Raw genomic sequence first — 21,389 nt, forward strand, 5'->3', positions numbered from 1 at the left:
GCAGAGTTCAGGTTCCGTTTTTTCTGTGTTTTAAATCACTTTAATGATCCATGACTTTTAACTCCAGTCTTCAGTCAGTTAACAATTACTAATGTAACTGCATTTAGGCCTACCATTTTAATAATGCTTTTTATTTCTTCTTGTCTGGTCACTCTTTTATACTCCCCCCCTTTATTAGGAATTATTGTGTTTTCTAACATTATAACTTATCTATTTTCTCTTTGCTTTTTATAAAATGTTAGTTATAGGAATTATTCATGTCTTTAAGACTCCACAGTCTATGAAGAGCTAGTGTTTTATCAATTCAAATGACACACGGAAATCTTAATACTGTGTAGGTATTAATACTGAAATGGTCATACAAGTAGTATATTTTATAATAAAATCCCTCAACATTTATTACTATTTATGTCAGTATTATTTTTGAGAATCTCAAACATGAATACTGTAAATATACCATGCATGCTCCCTAACAAACACACTGTGTTTCCTATACTCCTTGTCAACTTCATGAACTCTTCATTACTTATTATTGTTAGTTACATATTTATGTACTCTTGAATATATGAAAATATGACCTGAGGTCTCTTTCTTTTTTAAAAAGATTTATTTATTCATATACTTGTGTGATCTGTCTTCATATACACAAGAAGAGGTAGTCAGATGCTATTATAGATGGTTGTGAGCCACCACGTAGTTGCAGGGAATTGAACTCAGGACCTCTGGAAGAACAGTCAAGTACTCTTAACCACTGAACCATCTCTTCAGCCCCCTAGCTTTGCTTTTATTGACGATCTTCTTGCAAACATCTTATAGACTTTTTAAACCAGAAAAAAATTGCCCATTTTCATCATTTTTAGAGGATAGATTTCTTGAGCTATAAAACCTGGAATTAGCATTTCATTTTCCTTTTGCCTGCAGTTTAAGAATGTCTCCTGATTCCCTTTTTAAAAAGTCAAGTGGAATATATTCAGCACTGAGTTCCAAAGAGAGTCTAGCCAGGTAAGAACTAAAACCCAAGCTTAGAAAGTTTCAATTATGTTTCCCTACTTTTAATATGATTTTTGAAGTAAAAAGTCAGTCTTAAAACAATGGTGAGAGCATTACCATACACTTATAAGTAAAAATGTCTGTTTCATGATGTATCTATTTAGCAATTTGTAAGCAGCCATCTTTAAAAATAAACACTCATCATTTTTTTTGTCTCAATTTACAAATGCAGAGTAACTTCACCTTTTTGTAAATGATAAAATAAAATTAGACAGAATATCACCTAATAAGTTTCTTACATTTACAAAGTGCAAATCCTTCCTCTCTCTGCATCTTGTCTCCTGCTTTTGGCACTAGTCTTTGCTACTGCTAAATTCACTTAAAATATTTCTCCATTTATCCTAAATTTCCATTTCATTATTTTGATTGAATCTTTCCTTTCAAAATGGAATTCACATTTGATTTTTTATATGTATCTTTTGCCACGCATTTAGTTTCTTACATTTAGAAAGTTCCTTGCATTTAGAAAGTACTCAGAATTCTTAACATGCAAGGGATTGCTTTTTACAAAATCTTTTATTTAGTTATTCTTCATAGTATGAGGGACATGAAAACTGCCTGCTCAACTCAGTTATGGATCTGATGGCAGACCAAAGAAACAATATCAACAACGTCTATGTTGGCAAATGGTGAGTTTATTGGGCTTACCTACAAGAATATGGGTGAGAGGTTATTTACAGAAACACAGTTGACTCAAAGGCAGCTGCTTCACTGAATGCCCACCCCAGTATGGGTGACAGCTCATGGAAGCTGTCTGCAGTTTAAAATTAGTCTCTTCTGGGTCTTACAGAAAGCATTCAAGCCAAACCTAAATTGATAGTAAAATTATTATTAACACATGCTAAAATAACAGCAACAGCAATATTTTCACTAATCCAAATAGTCAGAAATCCTTTTCAACAATGCTAGCTACAAATGCAATGAATAAACAAAAGATATGCATGTGGATACAAACACCATTGGAAGGGCAAACAACAGCTATCTAATTGGACCTAAACATTGTTCACCTGGAGAGAACTCATGCTTGGTACTGTAAACTTAACCAAGAAATTGTGAGTAGAGAGGTAATAGGCCTTCGAGGACAACCTAGTACTAACATATTAATAAAAAAAACATAATATGATAGTCCAGCTCCCACCTTTTGAAGGGTTCTTAGGTGGAGGAGAGAAGAATGAGGAAATATCAGCTAGAAAGAGAGACCTAGATGATGAGAAGAAAGGAAGAAACACAGGATAGCTTTGGGAGGCCCTAGGTCAATACCCAACAGCCTTGTCATTTGGTTAAAAAGGACTTTTTATAATATGCCAAGGGGAGAGGCAAAAGACCCCTTCTTGCAAGATCAAAGTACACCATACATCCAAGTGTAGACCCTTCCAAACACTTGATAAACATGCCTGTGGCCAAATCATCTCCTTATGCAGCCCTGCTGGGTAAAGAAAGTTCAGATTCTCTGACCCTGATTAAGTTCTCACTAGATATCCTCTGTGGGCTCCCACAGGTCCCCCTTCTTAATAATATAAAGGGTCTCTCAGACCCCTCAGATGGACTGCAATGTCTTAGGTTGCTTTCTTCACTAGACAGTATTACCTGTCTTTGAGATACACTTTCTGCCAAGTGTATTTTGTCTTAGGTGGACAGCTAGGAAGAAGGACCTACCCATCTCTGACTACCAGCCTCTGGCAGGGGAGGATGCAGAACTTAACTCTGTGCAGATCTAAAGCTGCTTTTCCACTAAAATCTTGCAAGTAGATGGAATAATTACAACAATACTTCTGCTCCTTATGGATGATAGGCCTCCCATTTAAGGAGTAGAGATAATAAAGATGCGATGGCCTTTTAAAATGGGTCTTAAGATGATTATAGAAGTTTTAGCTGCACCAAGCCCTTTTTTAAATCAATAAACTTCTGGTGCAAGTGCATCAAATCTAAAGACTCCTTAGCATCACCATTAACATTAACAGGTTAACATCATAATTCTAGTATGAATATTGCTATACATAATTACAATTTTTACAAACTTACATTCAAAAGCAAACTCTCAATAGAACTATTTACACTTTACAAACTTTAGTAAACATCCAAAACAATCTCTTAATAGAATCTTAATCTCTTTTTGCATTTTTTGCTAACAAAACACAGGGTACATTAACATAAGTTAACATTAATCCACTGAAGAGACAGGAAAAATCAAATATCTCTACACAAAATATTTTCATTTCTACACAAATAATTCCACCTCTACACAAACAGTTTGTGAGTCACCACAGTTAATAAAACATATATGCATACACAAAACAATTCAATTACAATTGAACTACTCCTGTGCATTCCATTTCTTAACTCTGAAAAAGCTCAAAAAGTCAGTTCTGGTACCAGTCTTAAAGTTCCTCAGAGTGCTGAAAATCAGGGCCTGGCTCCTCAATTGCCCTGAGGTCCCTGTATAGCAGTCCAAATTGTAATGACTCTGAAGCAAGAGCTCCAAATATGAGGAGTCCCATTACCAAAACTTATGATAGTTCCCCTTGCTTGCAACCCAGTTCAAACAAGTGTCTGAAGCCTCACTCTCAGCCACAGAGGCACTTTCAGTTAACCTTCCTCTAGGTGGAAACTGTTCCAGGGCAAAAGCTGATAGCTGACTGGGAAAGACCTCTTTGTACAGCCAGCATGAACTGCCAGCAAACAAACTGTGCAGCTTTGTTGATGGCTCCATTCAGCTTTCACAGTCTTTGTCTGCCTGTGCCTCCTGTAACTGGCTTGTCTGCCAACGACCCCTGTGTCCCGAGGCTAGAGGACTTTCAATTTTCTTATACCACATGGGCCCAAAGTTTCCCCCACCACTGCAAGCCACAGCTTTCACTCAGCAGCCTTGGCTCTTGGAGGAAACCCAGCCAGTTGTGGCCACTCCCCCCTGGCTCCATTACTTGCTTCACCAGGGGCCTGTCCTGATTGCAAGGCTGAATGCCACCCCCAGGGAAATCCATGGATCAGTCACATACTATCACTGAGAGCTTGGGCTGCTCTTGGATTCCAGTGGATCTCTGTCATTCAGTCTGGAACTCAGCTCTGCCTCACCTCAGCAGTTCCTGTGAATGCCTTTCCACGTAGAGGAACTAGAGGCACATTTCAGCTGCTCATTCGGCTGCTACCTCTGCTCCAGTTGCCACTGCTGTTCCTCCACCTGGGGAATCAGCCTCATCTCTGAAAGACTTCCACTTCATACTGCCTTTCCTATGGTCTTATGTCTGTTGCCAGTGAAGCCATGACATCCCATGGGTCTCAACCACCAATGGCTGGCTGCTGCTGATTGCAGTGGGAGCTTTTGAAACTGACGTGTCTGATGCAGCTTTCCATTCTCAGACTGCCAGGTTCACAGTGTCTGCTCAGTCCTGGACACAATTTTCTGCATCACAGGTCCCATCCATGCTTGGAGAAAAACTACTCTATTCTAAGTTACACCTCAACAAAACTTTTTTTTACAACTTTAAACAGAGAGAGATACTTGCTGCAGGCCAACTTTAACTACTCTGCTTTGTATTTACAATTTTACTCCTGAAGAATAGAATATCACTGCCTCCTTTAATTCATTAATGGGCATACCCCTGCTCTTCATTGTTCCTTCTCTTGATCCTCCATATCAAGTTTCCACATTCAGGGTGACATCTGTGGGAGTCTGTGGGAGACCAGTTATGACCTGCTTCCACCTTTTGAAGGGTTCTTAGGAGTAGGAAAGAGGAATTAAGAAATAATAGACCTAGACAACAAGAAGAAAGACAGAAGCACAGGATAGCTTCAGAAGGGCCTGAGTCAATACCCAACAGCCTTGTCCTTTGTTCAAAAGGGCTACTGTACAGCCAAGTGTAGACCCTTCCAGCCACCTGGAACTTTATTCAAAATGGCTTTTCATAATGTGCCAATGGGAGAGGCAAAAGAACTCCCCCTTGCAGGATCAAAGCACACTGTACAGCCAAGTGTAGATGTAGACGAATTTATAAGTGGTCTTATTAAATAAAAATCATGGAGCCAAATATATAAGTGAAAGCCTTAGAGATCAGAGAAGCCACCAGCCAAACTTAACTCACCAAATCCGCAGCTTCCAAATGTATATCTCACTTCCTTGTCACTTCCTGTCTGTACAGACCTCCAGGTCTCTATGGTTGGTACTGGGATTAAAGGCATATGTCACCACACTTGTCTCTGTTCCCTAGTATGATCTTGAACATACAGAGATCCTGCTTGATAAGTGATCAGATTAAGGGTGTATGCTACCACTGCCTGACTTCTGTGTTTACTTAAAATGGCTTGCTATTTCCTCTGATCTCCAGGCAAACTTTATTTATTAACATACAAATAAAATATCACCACATGCAGACCCTTCCAAACACCTGGTCAGCATGCCTATGACCAAATCATTTCCTTATGCTCTCTCCCCAACTGGGAAAAGCAAGCTAAGATTCTCTGACCCTGAGTATGTTCTCACTAGGAAGCCTCTGTGGGCTCCCAAAATATAACTTCAAACTGCCTTCTAAATGCTCATTGTTATTCTCACAGAAACATGCAGCTCTCACATCTCATCAAAGAAGCTTCTTTTTGCAGTAGATAGAGACTAATTGAAAGATCCACAAACTGGTTAAAATGCAGAGACTAAGAAACTATGGCAGGATCAGCCCCAAATGGGACATTTATAACAACCCCTATATCTAAGGCTCAGGGAACATTTCAGAATGGGTCAAGAGGGGATAGGAAGAACCTGAGGACAGGGATGATTATGTCTCACAGTTTCTTCTGGACAAGATGGAGATATTGCTTCCATGAGCTTTCCACAACATACTTGTCTACAAAAGACCTACAAAAACCACACCAGTCAACTAGCTACAATGGTCAGAGGAAGAATTACAAGGCCCTGCCAGTAGATATAGAGCTATAAGCAAGTCAATGGGGTGCTGATGGAGGGAGAATTAGTGTTCTTTTACTTCATTCCTCTTCCTTCCCCTCATCCTTTTTCAATTTTTTCAGGGGTGAGACAACAATCCTAAGAGGTCATCCATAAACAGAAAACAGAGAGAATACAAATTATTGGATTCAGTATGAATATATACATATTTATGTATACATATGTGTATGTGTGTAAAACAAAATACCAAGATAATTATAGAAGAAGAGGTCTTGAGGTTGAGAGGACTTTATTGAGGGGGGGGGCATAGGAGGAGATAGAGGGAGAGTGTTGTAGATATCTGTATGCTGCGAATGTGTTGCTCTCTTTGGTTAATAAATAAAGTGCTGATTGGCCAGTAGCCAGGCAGGAAGTATAGGCAGGACAAAGAGAGAGGAAAATTCTGGGAACAGGAAGGCTGAGTGAGGAGATGCTGCCAGCTGCCGCCACCATGAGAAGGAAGATATAAAGTACCAGTAAGCCATGAGCCGCCACATGGCAACTTATAGATTAATAGAAATGGGTTATTTTAAGATAAAAGAACTAGATAACAAGAAGCCTGTGCCATTAGGCCATACAGTTTAAATAATATAAACGTCTGTGTGTTTATTTAGGTCAGAGTGGCTGTGGGCCTGGACAGGACTGGAGATAACTCCAGCTATAGGAAAGTATGCAAAAGATGCAAATATAGTGTATTCATATAGGAAATCCTAAAATAAAAAAATAAATGTCATGGAAATTTAATCACTGCATATTATATAGTGCATCAGATCATACCTGAAAAGAATATTCAGTAATATTTTCTTTAAGAAATTCCAAAAATGTAAAATTTATTGCAGATTATCTCCTGATTTTCACACTTTTCAATAAGAAGAAAACTATAATAGTTTAAAAGTCTAACTTAGCTAAGAAGGTTGAGATAGTTCAAATTATCCTATATTAAAAATTCAGCTATATTATATGGTTTCTTTTGTTTGGGGACTCTTTAGAAAACTGCCTACCAGAAAGCTCATAACTAGAGACCTCTTTTATGAATTAAGTACCTTACAGTACTTAATGTGAATTGGCTCTTCTATCCCCATTTTTGGGGAATTATAGGTCAAGGTTTTCACTTTGCACATATGCAGGTGTAAATCCAGCGCACTGTGGTTTAGTCATCTCAGCATTCCTTTAGAAGCTATTATAGATTTCTGTAAATTGCCTAGGCAATTGTCTAGATTGTCTAGGCAATTGCCTATAATCTGTGGCCTACTGTCTCTATCCTACTCCTTACAAATAGGTATGGAAGCCATAAAGGATTGAGGCTAAGGCTTGAGTTGGAAAAAGTGGAGGGAATTTACCTTTAAAAATTAGAGAAATTTTCCTTATATGGTTTTGTGAAATTTCCTAAATTACAAATCACTGTCTGTGGTGAAGACTTGCAGTTACTAGGAAGCTTGAGACTGGAACTACTTGAAAAAGAGAATGTGTCCTTCATGGCAGCACCTACCAAACATTGATCAGAATTATGTCTACAAATTTATATACTGTAAAAATGTAGAATGGACCCTACAACAATGTCACATTCTTGATTTCCCTCTAAAATTTTAGTAATTCCTACTTGTCATGGGGAAAAGAATAGAGTAGAAATACATGTCAATATGAGATGCCACTTTTCTGGATTGTATTCATCTTTGGGAAATTATGCCAACAAAATTTATCCATAAATATGTCAGAACAATTTTTTAACCAGAATGACAAGAATCTTGACATGGACCTCTAGTAGTTAAGCTTAAATTAATGACTATTATTTCTCATATAAGAAATTAAGTCATTAGGGGATTAAATTGGCACCACTTTCTTTTGTGTAGGAATCTATTAGGGAATAAATGAGAAGGAAGAAAGATGAAGGGGATATCATGAGGCCAGTTGAATGTGTAGGGTATCCAGTGAAATACACTGTCCCCAATGTCACCTGTCAAGTATTTTATATTTCTGAAAATGGGCATTTACACTCTCTGTAGACAGAGTAGATTCCAATCCAGTGGCACCAGGTTTGCACCCAGTAACTTGCACTTTCACACAGTAAAACATACTGTTTCTTTAGTTCTACCACTGACACATCAAGCTTTAATTAGCCTTAATGATTATTTTGAATATATTTATTATTTTCCCTACCAAGTTTTACCTGCTTGGCTATCTTTTCATTTTTTATTTTTTGGAATAAAAATATAATTACATCATCCCCTGTGGTGATACTTTATTCATGCTGAAATGTGATATTTTATTTGTATGTTAATAAAGTTTGCCTGGATATATATATATATATATATATATATATGATAGAATAGAGGATAGATTATTGAATCTACTCTGAAAAGAAAAGAGAGGATATAAATATGATATAGATAAAAAGGTAGATTATTGAATCTACTTTTAAAAGACAATTACTAGTTGTAAAGACTTTACATTGGATTGGATTTTTGTATATTGTATAAAAATTATATATATTGAGATTGATATTGTTAGAAAATGCTGTACATATATTTCTAATCTTGTTTAGAATATTGTACTTACACAATTTATTTAACAATGTAATGTAATTAGCAAATTCTTGAATGTTACTGTTACAAACTATTAGGATATAAAGAAATGAAAGTTAGTAATTAGACATTACAATTGAACTGGTAATCATATTAGATATGTTTTCAAGGTCAAGCAGAGATATATTTTAGACAGACAGGTCATCTTCAAACCTTTCAGAGATCTACAGAATACAGCATTTAAAATGTTTTAATAACTTAGGAGTGTTTCTTTTTTATGACTATGAGATATGTCGGCTCCTGGCAGCACCAATCTACTTCAGAGCATCAAAGAAGCTGCATATGGAGTTAACTTTCATTGTGTCAAAAGTTAGCTACTGGGCAACAAAGTGCCGTCGCATCAACTGCTGACAGTATGCTATCCAAAATGGACAGACAGGACACAAAACAAAAGATTAGTGATTCTTGGCAAGACAAGTGTGGTTGTGGCTTTAGCAACAGGCATCCTCTGAGGCCAGGACAACATGGCACCATCTCTGAAGTGGTCTTTGCAATTCTGAAAAGGTACAGTGCCCCTTTCTTCAAAGGCAGCTGAACAAACAATGGACTGATGGTTTCTGGTGTGCAGTGGAACAGTAACTGAAATACTTACTCTTGAAAGAGTAACTAGGCTGACATAGTCTAACCTCTCAAATGATAGACTGGCATCCAGCATCCAGGATCATGAGGAACCAAGAGTGCTGGTATGTCCAGATCTCTGGTCTTAAGAACTTCTGTCCCAGCCATGCCCCAGAGCAGGTCCTATGAAGGTGTGGCAGTTATCAGCTGCCTCACTGGGGTGGTGCTTTGAGGTCAAAGCTGGAACAGCAACCCACTACAGTGTCCCAAGAGCAGGCAGAAGAGTTAGAGATGCCCCCAGTTCCATTGTTAAACAACCACAACATATATCCAGAGGACCTAGCATAGACTCATGCAGGCTCCATGATTGCTGCTTCAGACTCTGTGAACCCCTATGAACCCTATTTAGTTGATTCTGTGGGCCATATTCTCTTGATGTAATTGACCGCTCTGGCTCCTACAATCCTTCCCCCCATTCTATAAAATTCCTAGAACTCTGTCTAATGTTTGGCTGTAGGTCTCTGCAATTGCCCCCATTAGCTACCTGAGCAAGCCTCTCTGATGACAATTGAAGTGGGCACTGATCTATGAGTATAGAAGAACATCATTAGGAATCATTTCATTGCCTTTTTTGCCAGTCTTATTTGGTTCTACATTAAGTCTTTGGGCCATAACATATTGGCACAGGAAACAATTTCCTAAACAGAACACCAATAGCACAGGTATTAAGATTGAAATTTAATATATGAGACCTCATGAAACTGAAAAGCTTTTGTAAGGCAAAGGGCACCATTAATAGGATAATTTGGCAGCATACAGTATAGGAAAAGATTTTCATCAACTCAGCATCCAATAGAGGGTAATATCTAAAATATATAAAGAACTCAAGATCCTAGACATCAACAAACCAAGTAACCCAATTAAAAATGAGGTACAGATCTAGACAAATATGGCTGAGAAATATTTAAAGAATGTAAACATCCTTTGCCATCAGGAAAATGTCAATGAAAATGACACTGAGATTTCATCTTACTCCTGTCAGAATAGCTGAGATCAAAACCACAAATGACAGCTTGTGCAGGCAAGTATGGAGAGCAAAGGAAACACTCCTCCATTGCAGGGTGGGAGTGCAAAACTGTACAGTCACTTCAGAAATCAAGACAGCATGTCCTCAGAAAATTTGTAGAGATCTACAGCCAAACACTAGGCAGGCATAGGGGAATCCTGTGGAAGAAGGGGAGGAAGAATTTTGGGAGATGGAGGGGCCAAGGATATCACAAGAAGACCCACAGAATCAACTAACTTGGGCTCATAAAAGTTCACATATACTGAAATGCCAACCAGAAAGTTTGCATGGGACTGACCTAGGTCCTCTGCACATGTTACAGTTGTGTAGCTTGGTCTTCTTATGGGACTCCTAAGAGTTGGAGAAGGGTCTCTGACTCTGTTGCCTGATTTTAGGACCCTTTCCTCCTGCTGGGTTGCCTTTGCCAGTCTTGATAGAAGAGGAGGTGCCTAGTCTTACTGTAACTTGAAAGCTAAGAATGGCTGATATATATGGAGGCCTTCCATTTTTTGAAAGGAAGGGAGGAATGGTTGAGTGGGGGAGGAACTAGGAGGAGAGGAGTGAGTGAGAAGAAAATGTAATTGTCCTGGGATTCTTTTTTAATTACTTAGTTAGTTAAAAATAAAAACTAGTCCTGTGGTTGACTTTTTGGGGTCATTCATGTATACTAACATGTCATCTGCAAATAGGGAGAGCTTGACTTCTTCCTTTCCAATTTGTATCCCCTTAATATCCTTTTGTTGTCTTATTGCTCTGGCTAGAACTTCAAGTACTATATTGAATAAGTGTGGGGAGAGGGGACAGTCTTGCCTTGTTGCTGATTTTAGTGGTATTGCTTTGAGTTTCTCTCCATTTAATTTGATGTTGGCTGTTGGCTTGATGCCTTTATTATGTTTAGGTATGTTCCCTGTATTCCTGATTGCTCCAAGACCTTTATCATGAAGGGGTGCTGGATTTTGTCAAATGCCTTTTCTGCATTAGGGAGATGATCATGTGGTTTTTTTCTTTGACTTTGTATATGTGGTATATTACATTGATGGACTTTCATATGTTGAACCACCCTTGCATCCCTGGGATGAAGCCTACTTAATCATGGTGAATAGTTGTTTTGATGTGTTCTTGGAGTCTTATTGCCAATATTTTATTGAGCATTTTTGCATCAATGTTCATGAGGGAGATTGGTCTGTAGTTCTCTTTCTTTGTTGCATCTTTGTTTGGTTTAGGAATCAGGGTAATTGTAGCCTCATAGAAGGAGTTTGGTAATATACCTTCTGGTAATATACCTTCTGCTTCTATTGTGTGGAACAATTTAAAGATTATTGGTATTAAGTCTTATTTGAAGATATGGTAGAATTCTGCATTGAAACCATCTTGTCCTGGGCTTTTATTGGTTGGGAGACTTTTAATGACTGATTCTATTTCCTTAGGAGTTATTGTACTATTTAGATGGTTTATCTGGTCTTGATTTAACTTAGGTATGTGGTACCTATCCAGAAAATTATCCATTTCTTTTAGATTTTCCAGTTTTGTGGAGTAGAGGTTTTTGAAGTATGACCTGATGGTTCTCTGGATTTCCTCATTGTCTGTTGTTATGTCCCCCTTTTTATTTCTGATTTTGTTAATTTAGATGCTCTCTCTCTCTCTTTTGCTTAGTTTGGATAAGTGCTTGTCTATTTTGTTGATTTTCTCAAAGAACCAACTCTTTGTTTCATTAATTTTTTGTATTGTTCTCTTTGTTTCTATTTTATTGATTTCAAGCTCTCAATTTGATAATTTCCTGGTGTCTGTTCTTCCTGGGAGACTTTGCTTCTTCTTGTTCTAGAGCTTTCAGGTGTGCTGTTAAGTCACTAGTGTGATATTTCTCCAACTTCTTTATATGGGCATTTAGTGCTATGAATTTCCCTCTTAGCACTGCTTTCATAGTGTACCATAAATTTGTGTACGTGGTGTATTCATTTTCATTGATCTCTAAGATGTCTTTAATTTCTTTCTTTATTTCTTCCTTAACCCATTGGTGATTCAGTTGAGCACTATTCAGTTTCCATGTAGTTTATTTTTGTTGTTGAAATCTAACTTTAAACCATGGTAGTCCGATACAACACAGGAGGTTATTCCAATTGTTTTGTATCTGTTGAGATTTGCTTTGTGGCCAAGAATGTGGTCGATTTTAAAGAAGGTTCCATGGGCTGATAAGAAGAAGGTATATACTTTTTTGTTTGGTTGGAATGTTCTGTACACATCGATTAAGTCCATTTGAGTCATAACATCAGTTAAATGCATTATTTCTCTGTTAAGTTTCAATTTGGCAGATCTGTCCAGAGGTGAAAGTGGGGTGTTGAAGTCTTCCACTCTTAATGTGTGGGGTTTTATATGTGATTTAAGCTTTAGAATGTTTCTTTTACATATGTGGGTGCCCTTCTGTTTGGGGCATAAATGTTCAGAATTGAAACTTCATCTTGGTGGATCTTTCCTCTGAGTGAACCCAAAAATTCAACCAAGGAACTGATATAGTTTATAAACACCTTCAGCAACATAACAGGATACAAGATCAACTCAAAAAAATCAGTAGCCCTCCTATATACAATAGACAAACAGGCTGAGAAGGAAATCAGAGATACATCACCCTTTAAAATAGCCACAAATGATATAAAATACATTGGGGTTACTCTAACTAAACAAGTGAAGAACCTATATGCCAAGAACTTTAAGTCCCTGAAAAAAGAAATTGAAGAAGATATCAGAAAATGGAAAGATCTCCCATGCTCATGGATAGGCAGGATTAACATAGTAAAAACGGTGATCTTACTGAAAGCAATCTACAGATTCAACACAATCCCCATCAAATTACCAACACAATTCTTCACAGACATGGAAAGAATAATACTCAACTTCATATGGAAAAACAAAAAAACCAGGATAGCCAAAAGAATCCTGTACAATAAAACAACCTCTGGAGGTATCACAATCCCTGACCTCAAGCTCTACTATAGAGCTACAGTAATAAAAACAGCTTGGTACTGGCATAAAAACCAACATGTGGGCCAATGGAATCGAATTGAAGATGCTGACATTAACACACACACCTTTGAACATATAATTTTTTGGCAAAGAAGCCAAAAATGTACAATGGAAAAAAGAAAGCATCTTCAACAAATGGTGCTGGCATACCTGGATGTCAATGTGTAGAAGGCTGCAAATAGATCCATATCTGTCACCGTGCACAAAACTTAAGTCCAAGTGGATCAAAGACCTTAACATAAATCCAGTTATTTTGAACTGATAGAAGAGAAATAGGAAGTAGTGTTGAATGCATTGGCATAGGAGATCACTTCCTAAATATAACAGCAGTAGCACAGACACTGAGAGAAACAATCAATCAATGGGACCTCTTGCAACTGAGAAGATTTTGTAGAGCAAAGGACACAGTCAACAAGACAAAGCGACAGCCTACAGAATGGGAAAAGGTCTTTACCAACCCCACATTTGACAGAGAGCTGATATCCAGAATATATAAAGAGCTCAAGAAATTAGACATTAAAATGCCCAACAGTCCAATTAAGAAATGGACTATAGAGAAACAGAGAATTCTCCACAGAGGAAGCTCAAATGGCTGAAAGACATTTAAGGAATTGCTCAACATCTCTAATCATCAGGGAAATGCAAATCAAAAGGACTCTGAGATACCACCTTACACCTGTCAGAGTGGCTAAGATCAAAAACACAGAAGACAGTTTATGCTGGAGAGGATGTAGAGCAAGGGGAACTCTCCTCTACTGATGGTGGGAATGCAAGCTTGTACAGCCATTTTGGAAATAAATATGGTGCTTCCTTAGAAAATTGGGAATCCATCTCCCCAAAGACCCAGCTGTAGCACTCTTGGGCATATACCCAAGGAATGCTCAATCATACCACAAGGGCATTTGCTCAGCTATGTTCATATCAGCATTGTTTGTAATAGCCAGAACCTGGAAACAACCTAGATGCCCTTCAACTGAAGAATGGATAAAGAAAATATGGTACATATACACAATGGAGTACTACTCAGCAGAGAAAACCATGACATCTTGAGGTTTGTAGGCAAATGGATGGATCTAGACAAAATCATCCTGAGTGAGGTAACCCAGACTCAGAAGGACAAACATGGTATGTACTCACTCATAGGAGGATACTAGATGTAAAACAAAGATGACTAGACTGCTACACAACTCCAGGGAGGCTACCTAGAAAATGGGACCCTAGGAAAGACACAGGGATTGCCCAATGTCAGAGAAATGGATGAGATCTACATGAACAACCTGGATGACAGTGGGAGTAACGAAGGGCAGGGTTTGAGGGAAAGAAAGCTTAGGGGAGCAGGAGATCCCAGCTGGATCAAGAACAGAAAGAGAGAAAAAGCAATAACAGACCATGATAAATGAAGACCACATAACCAGAGTGCAGAAGAGATCCCCATAAATCCACAATGATACATCCTCTGTAGACTGCTGGCAATGGTCAAGAGAAAGCCTCTTCTGACCTAGTCTGGTGATCAGATGTCCAAACACCCTAACAGTCATGCTGGAACTCTCATCCAATAACTGATGGAAGTGCATGCAGAGATCATCATCCAGGCCCCAGGTGGAGCTCCAGGAGTCCAATTGTTGAGAAGAGGAGGGACTTTAAGAGTGTGAATTGTTGAGACCAAGATTGGAAAAGCACAGGGACAAATAGCCAAACAAATGGAAGCACATGAATTATGAACCAAAGGCTCATGCACTAAGGACAGATAGCCAAACTAATGGAAACTCATAAATTATGAACCAAAAGCTGTGGAGTCCCCGACTGGATCAGGCCCTCTGGATAAGTGAGACAATTGAATAGCTTGAACTGTTTGTGAGGCACCCAGGCAGAGGGACCCGGACCTGTCCTTAGTGCATGAGCTGGCTGTTTGGAACCTTGGGCTTACACAGGGCCTGTTTGCTCAGCCTGGAAGGAGGGGACTGTGATTTTTAATGTCTTGAAAGAGAATGCTCAAGAGCTATGGGATAATTATTAAGAATCACATTATGTTAGAACTTTATTCTATAAGTGTCTGCTCTTTTCAATTGTGTATATTGTACAGAATACCTAAACATTTCTTTATATAGCTGTCAGGTGCATAGGCTTTACATTTAATACATATTTTTTAATTACCAAAATTCAAATAATAGAGTAGTAAAATACTTTGAATCTTTAAAAAGTGTGTGATTGCTAAAGAAAATACTTTCAGAGAAACTTTTGCTCTTATCCACCCCAAAATTTAGATAACATATAGAGAAAAGCACTAGAGGGGACATCAACATGATCAAGGATGAAGCTGAAAAGCTGAATAAAACAGGTCAATTATTTTACTCTACAAGCTCTTAATTGGGTATTGTTAAAAGGTATGATTGATTTTGTTCATTGCAGAATTCATTCAACAATGTTCATAAAATATATACTGCATAATTTCCTGTACTGTCACCATATATCTTAAAATTGACTTTTTCCTTCAGAAACTCATTGCTAATTAAAGTATGTGTATTTACTCCCAAATCAAGTATTTCACCTGGGGAAAGAAGAGAGGCTCAAGAAACAAGAAGGAGAAGAAACTTGCAAGGTTCTTAAGGCTCCTGATACTTAAAAAAAGTCACAACCCACATCTTAGGTTTAAGCAGTAATATTTGCTGGAGAGAAGGCCCCTTGACCAGCCATGTTGCCTGCAAGTTGTTCAAGGATTTCAGGAAATAATTTCCCAGAGTTATGAACACTGAGGTGGGCTTTGTAGCAATGTAGCTGCTTTTAAATTATCCATGTTCCTTAAGTAAGCTCTTACTTGTGTAAGTTACTCCTATAAACTCATTGGTATTCTAAATTAGATTTGAGTAGAATTGTTTCTTTGATCTGCTGTCAGTGTTCTATCAAGAGTCAACAGATGTTTGTGTTCCCCCAAGAAAAGTCACACAGCAGTGTGAAAGGGGCATGTAAAAAATTCAGTGGTGTTGTAATAAGTAAATAATTAACAAGGATCATGTCATTCAATTTTATAAAAAGCTGAATTATAAAAATGTAAAATTAAGCCGGGCGTTGGTGGTGCATGCCTTTAATACCAGCACTCGGGAAGCAGAGGCAGGCGGATCTCTGTGAGTTCGAGGCCAGCCTGGGGTACCAAGTGAGTTCCAGGAAAGGCACAAAGCTACACAGGGAAACCCTGTCTTGAAAAATAAAACAATAACAAAACAAAACAAAACAAAACAAAAAAAGCAAAATTATTGGAATAGCTCTGTCTAAAGTCATAGTGATCACAAATAGAAAGTCAAGATGTTTTTGAATATTTACAGCATGTCCAACATTCACAATAAAGCAAACAGAATAATTCTGGCAAAGTTTGTTGGCAAGGATTGGATAGGCTGAATTGTGATTTATCATGAAGAGATTGCTACAGTCTTCCAAGGAAAAATTTTAAAAATGTTCAATTTTGGTAAAAAAAATTATGTCAAAACCCCACATAATTTATTGATTATTTTTTTCATTAATTTATATCACAGGTTCTGAAATGTGTTAGAGAACAGTAAAAAACTGATTTGTGACTTGTATGACAAGTCTTTGAAGAAAGAAATCAGAGAAGATATCAAAAGATGGAAAAAATCTCCCATGCTCATGGATTCACATAGTAAAAATAGCCATCTACCAAAAAAAAAAAAAACCCTGTAGATTCAATAAAATCTCCATCAAAATTCCAACACAATTCTTTACAGACATTGAAAGAACAATATGCAGCTTCATAAGGAAAAACAAAAATCCAGGATATCTAAAACAATCATATACAATAAAAGAACTTCAGGAGGTGTCACTAACCTTGATTTCAAGTTATACTACAGAGGTATTGTTATAAAACCCACACAGTGTTGACATAAAAACAGACAGGTGGATTAAGGAAATTGAATCACAGACCCAGATAAATCCATCCACTCATGGGCACCTGATTTTTTGAAAAAGAAGCCAAAATTATACAATGGAAAAACAAAGTATCTTCAACAAATTGTGCAGGTCTAACTGGATGTTGGCATGTAGAAGAATGCAAATAGATCCATATCTACCACCCTGCACAAAACTCAAGTCCATGTGGATCAAATACTTCAACATAAATCCAGATACACTGAACCTGATAGAAGAGAAAGTAGGGTATAGCCTTGAACACATTGGCACAGGAGATAACTTTTGAACACCAATGGTGCAGGCACTAAGATTGATAATTAATAAATGGGACTTCATGAAACTGAAAAGCTTCTGTAAGGCAAAGGACGTCATCAATAGAGAAACTGTAATCAGGATGTAAATAGACAAGACTATTAACAATAAACCACTGGATAAAAACTTACTTGCACGGTGACCATTTCACCAATGTACATAATACATTCTAGTCACACTCATACCTCACCCTACCTTACCTTTGGATTTTGGTGTCTGACAGTAGTGGCATTCCCATGAGCATGAAGAAAAGGAGAGTGATAAATTATAATTTTGGTTATTTAAATTAAAAACTTAAAGCAAAATATACTTATACTTCTTTCTTGTTTGGTGAAGACTTAAAGCACCATGCAAAAATAAGTTACCAAAAAAATAAGTCTATTAAGAAAAAGTAAAGGGAAATATGTTATGAAAACATGCAAAATGTTATTTTATTAGAATATATGACTTCTAGTGGTAGTTCAAATATGACCTTAACCTCACTCTCCCCTCTATCTGTATATATGTATCTATCTCTCAGAGAGAGAGACAGAGACAGATACACACACACACACACACACACACAGACAGAGAGAGAGAGAGAGAGAGAGAGAGAGAGAGAGAGAGAGAGAGTCATAAGTCTTAATTTTAGATTTTATAACATAAAAAGAAGCCTTCTAGAGATTCTTGACTCTGAACTTCATATATAAAGATGGTGATATGTTTGATAGGGCTGAGTTTTAGGATGAGTTGGTGGCTTAGTCTTAGGCTGGTAGCATAGTATAAGAGCACAAACACACACATATAACAGAAGAGAAGAACAAAAGTAATGGAACTGAAGCATGAGATTTTTTGATGATCTATCATATTTCAGGGACAGATTTTTAAATTACTTAAAGAATGAATAAATTGCACATCCTTTCTGATGTATTGCTGGAATAGCAAACTGAATATCCATTAACTCTATTTCTCTCTTCTAAGCTTTCGAGAGCTTTCTAGTTAGTGATAGAGCTTTTAAAGTTATATCCTTGACAGGTGGAGAGAGTACTTACATTCTCTGTAAAATGAATATGCAGATGTGTGTTTTAGATAGCTAGCAGAGTGGGGAATAGGACAGGAAGTAAAGAATTTATGGGGAAAGGGGAAGATGGTCAATATGCAAGGGCTTCTTTGACACTCTCGAAGTGAGCAGAAAGAGATTTGGAGATATATTTCTGTGCTGGATGAAGTTTTTCTTTGGTGGATTTCTGTAGTCAGAGTGTTTCTACAGGTCCACCAGACCCCCACAATCCTGTGGCTTGCCTATAAAAATTCACTCAGAAGCTTATATTAATTATTATTGCTTGGCCATTAGTTCAGGCTTAATACTGACTAGCTCTTACACTTAAATTAACCCATAATTCTTATCTACGTTTAGCCACATGGCTTGGCATCTTTTCTCAGTTCTGCCTTGTCATCTTGCTTCCTCTGTGTCTGGCTGGTGACTCTTGGCTCAGCCTTCCTCTTCCCAGAATTCTCCTTGTCTGCTCACCCCACCTGTAATTCCTGCCTGGTTACTGGCCAATCAGCATTTTATTTATCAATCAATCAGAGCAACACATATTCACAGCATACAGAACCACTTTCCACAGCAGATTTCCAGGGCAGATTATGATAAAATCATGATAAAAACCAAGAGAAATGCATGCATATAGATGTACACAAAAAATGTAAAACAATACAGAACATAGAGAATATTGAGTTTGTGTAGATGATGACAACATACATGACTAATTAAAGCAGTTTTGATACTATAGTGGAGTACTTTTGTCATTTTAAACTAAATTTAAGAAGTCAAAATCTGCAGATTTCTATTAACTAGCATCAGACTAAGTAATCAATAATTTTGTCAGTAATATATTGGTAGCATTCATTTTTAAAATAATTAGAAATAATTGTTATGTATTAAAATACAATTAACTTCTGATAATAATGTTCTATCTTCATAAAACATCAAACGTATATAATGCAAATAATAGACAAAGAGCTTACATTATTAGATAACCAAATACATCAAACATGATATCAAAATATATGAAATAAGATTTAAGATCATGTATCAGTTTCCACTCTAGTATAATAGTGGGAATAGTACCTTGGAAATCAATAAAAATTCTAATTCCTGTTGCTCTCTAGCATTCTTACCAATGATATTGAAACTGTCTTCCTACTGAAACAGACAGAAGGATGGAACAAAGATGTTACAGACATCTTTCTTTTGTTTTAAATATAAATTTTAGTGCCCGGAGCAGGAAGTAGTTCTGCAAGAGCAAATTTCATTGGCAGAAGCTATAGTTGTGAAAGAACAAAAGTTTCTTTAAAGATTTATTTTTATTTCTGTGTATGTCTGTATGAGTGTCTGCCATGTATGTGTAGCTAACACACACATGTAGCAGCCAGAATAAGGCATCAAATTCCCTGAAGCTGGAGTTACAGACATTGTCAGCTATTTACATAGGTGCTGGGACCAAAAGTTGGGTTCTCCGGAAGAGGATGAAGTTCTCTTAACTACTGAGTCATCTTTCCAGCCCTGAAGTTACAATACTAGACAAAAGGAGAATATAGATATTGACACAAGGAAGGTCTTCGCAGGGCATGGTCATGACTATGTGTCCCTTTTTATGCCCTCTCTGGAGATTGTCAGAGAAAACATGGAGAGATGGAGATGATAAAAGTCAGGAGAAGGCAGAAGAGTTCATTCAGTTTAGAGACTGAAAATCAGACTGAAGTCACCAATGGAGGTGTCCCACACAATAGAGAATTATTTGCTATCCTATGAGTTAGAGAAAGGACGTGTCCGCCATTGGCAAGAAGTGTACCCAAATCAACTCATTGACAGAGATGTGGCTTTTTTCCCCCACAGGGAGAAGGTGCCTCTGTTAGAACTTGGAAACAACTGAGCTGGAATGTTAAGTGTGTTTGGAGAACTTTGTTATGCAGGAGACCAGACAATCAGAAGCCTGGCTGCCATCACTGTGCATTTGATTGCTCTGAAAGAATAGACCACATACTACTCTTATTGCAATAATTAAACAGCAAGTATGAAGAATGATACTATGGCCGTTGTTAGGTCTTACACAGCTCTATTTTGTTAGAAGTTAAATGAGTCTGTTCCTTTTCACATTTATGCCGTTCAAATTCATCATGAGTTCAGAACTACAGTGTAGTCATAGGTTTACAATGAGCTTGTGGATGTCAGAACATAGCTAATTTCTGTCTACAATTCCAAAAGAGAAAAGGAAGAAGGAAGGAAAGGAAGAATGGAAGGAAGGGAGAGAGGGAGGGAGGAAGAAAAGAACAGAGGGAGGGAGAAAGGGAGGAAAAGAGGAAGGTTGGTCATTGATACTAGCTAACATTATTGACAACAAATTTCTTTAGGTTTTATGTAATATAAGACTGGTGTCCACTATTCATGTCAAGAACCAATTCCTGCTCTTATAACCCATTATCTCGAGGCATTGAAATCTAGCAAAAACAAGCATTTCAAAAGTTTTCCATTTTCTGAAATTTTCTATTTTAATGTTTTTCAAACAGAATGTATAGTTTTCAAAAAAAATGCCAATAGTGTATTACTTACTCGCCTTTTCCTAATTTCACAGTCATGTATATTTATTTATTTGTTTTTGCTTATTATTTATTTATTTATTTTGCTCTTGACAAGCAGCTGGCCACTGGTTTGTGTCTCTTTCAAGAAATTCACCTTCAAATCAGTTTACTATGGTCTCAAGTTCCATTACTCAGTTCAAAATTACAATGCACTTAAGTATATGTTCTCCTTTCTGGGTCAGTCAATAGCAATGAGTTGCCATTTCTTGGACTGCTTGGCTATCTCAATTTCTTGTGTTTAGTAATCTGACATCCTAAAAGGTTGGTCTTAATATTATCATAAGTAAAGTCATCCCTGCCTGCAGATTTTATTACTATCAGTCATAGAAGA

Source organism: Onychomys torridus, chromosome 18 (genome assembly GCF_903995425.1).
Source record: "Onychomys torridus chromosome 18, mOncTor1.1, whole genome shotgun sequence".
NCBI lineage: Eukaryota > Metazoa > Chordata > Mammalia > Rodentia > Cricetidae > Onychomys > Onychomys torridus.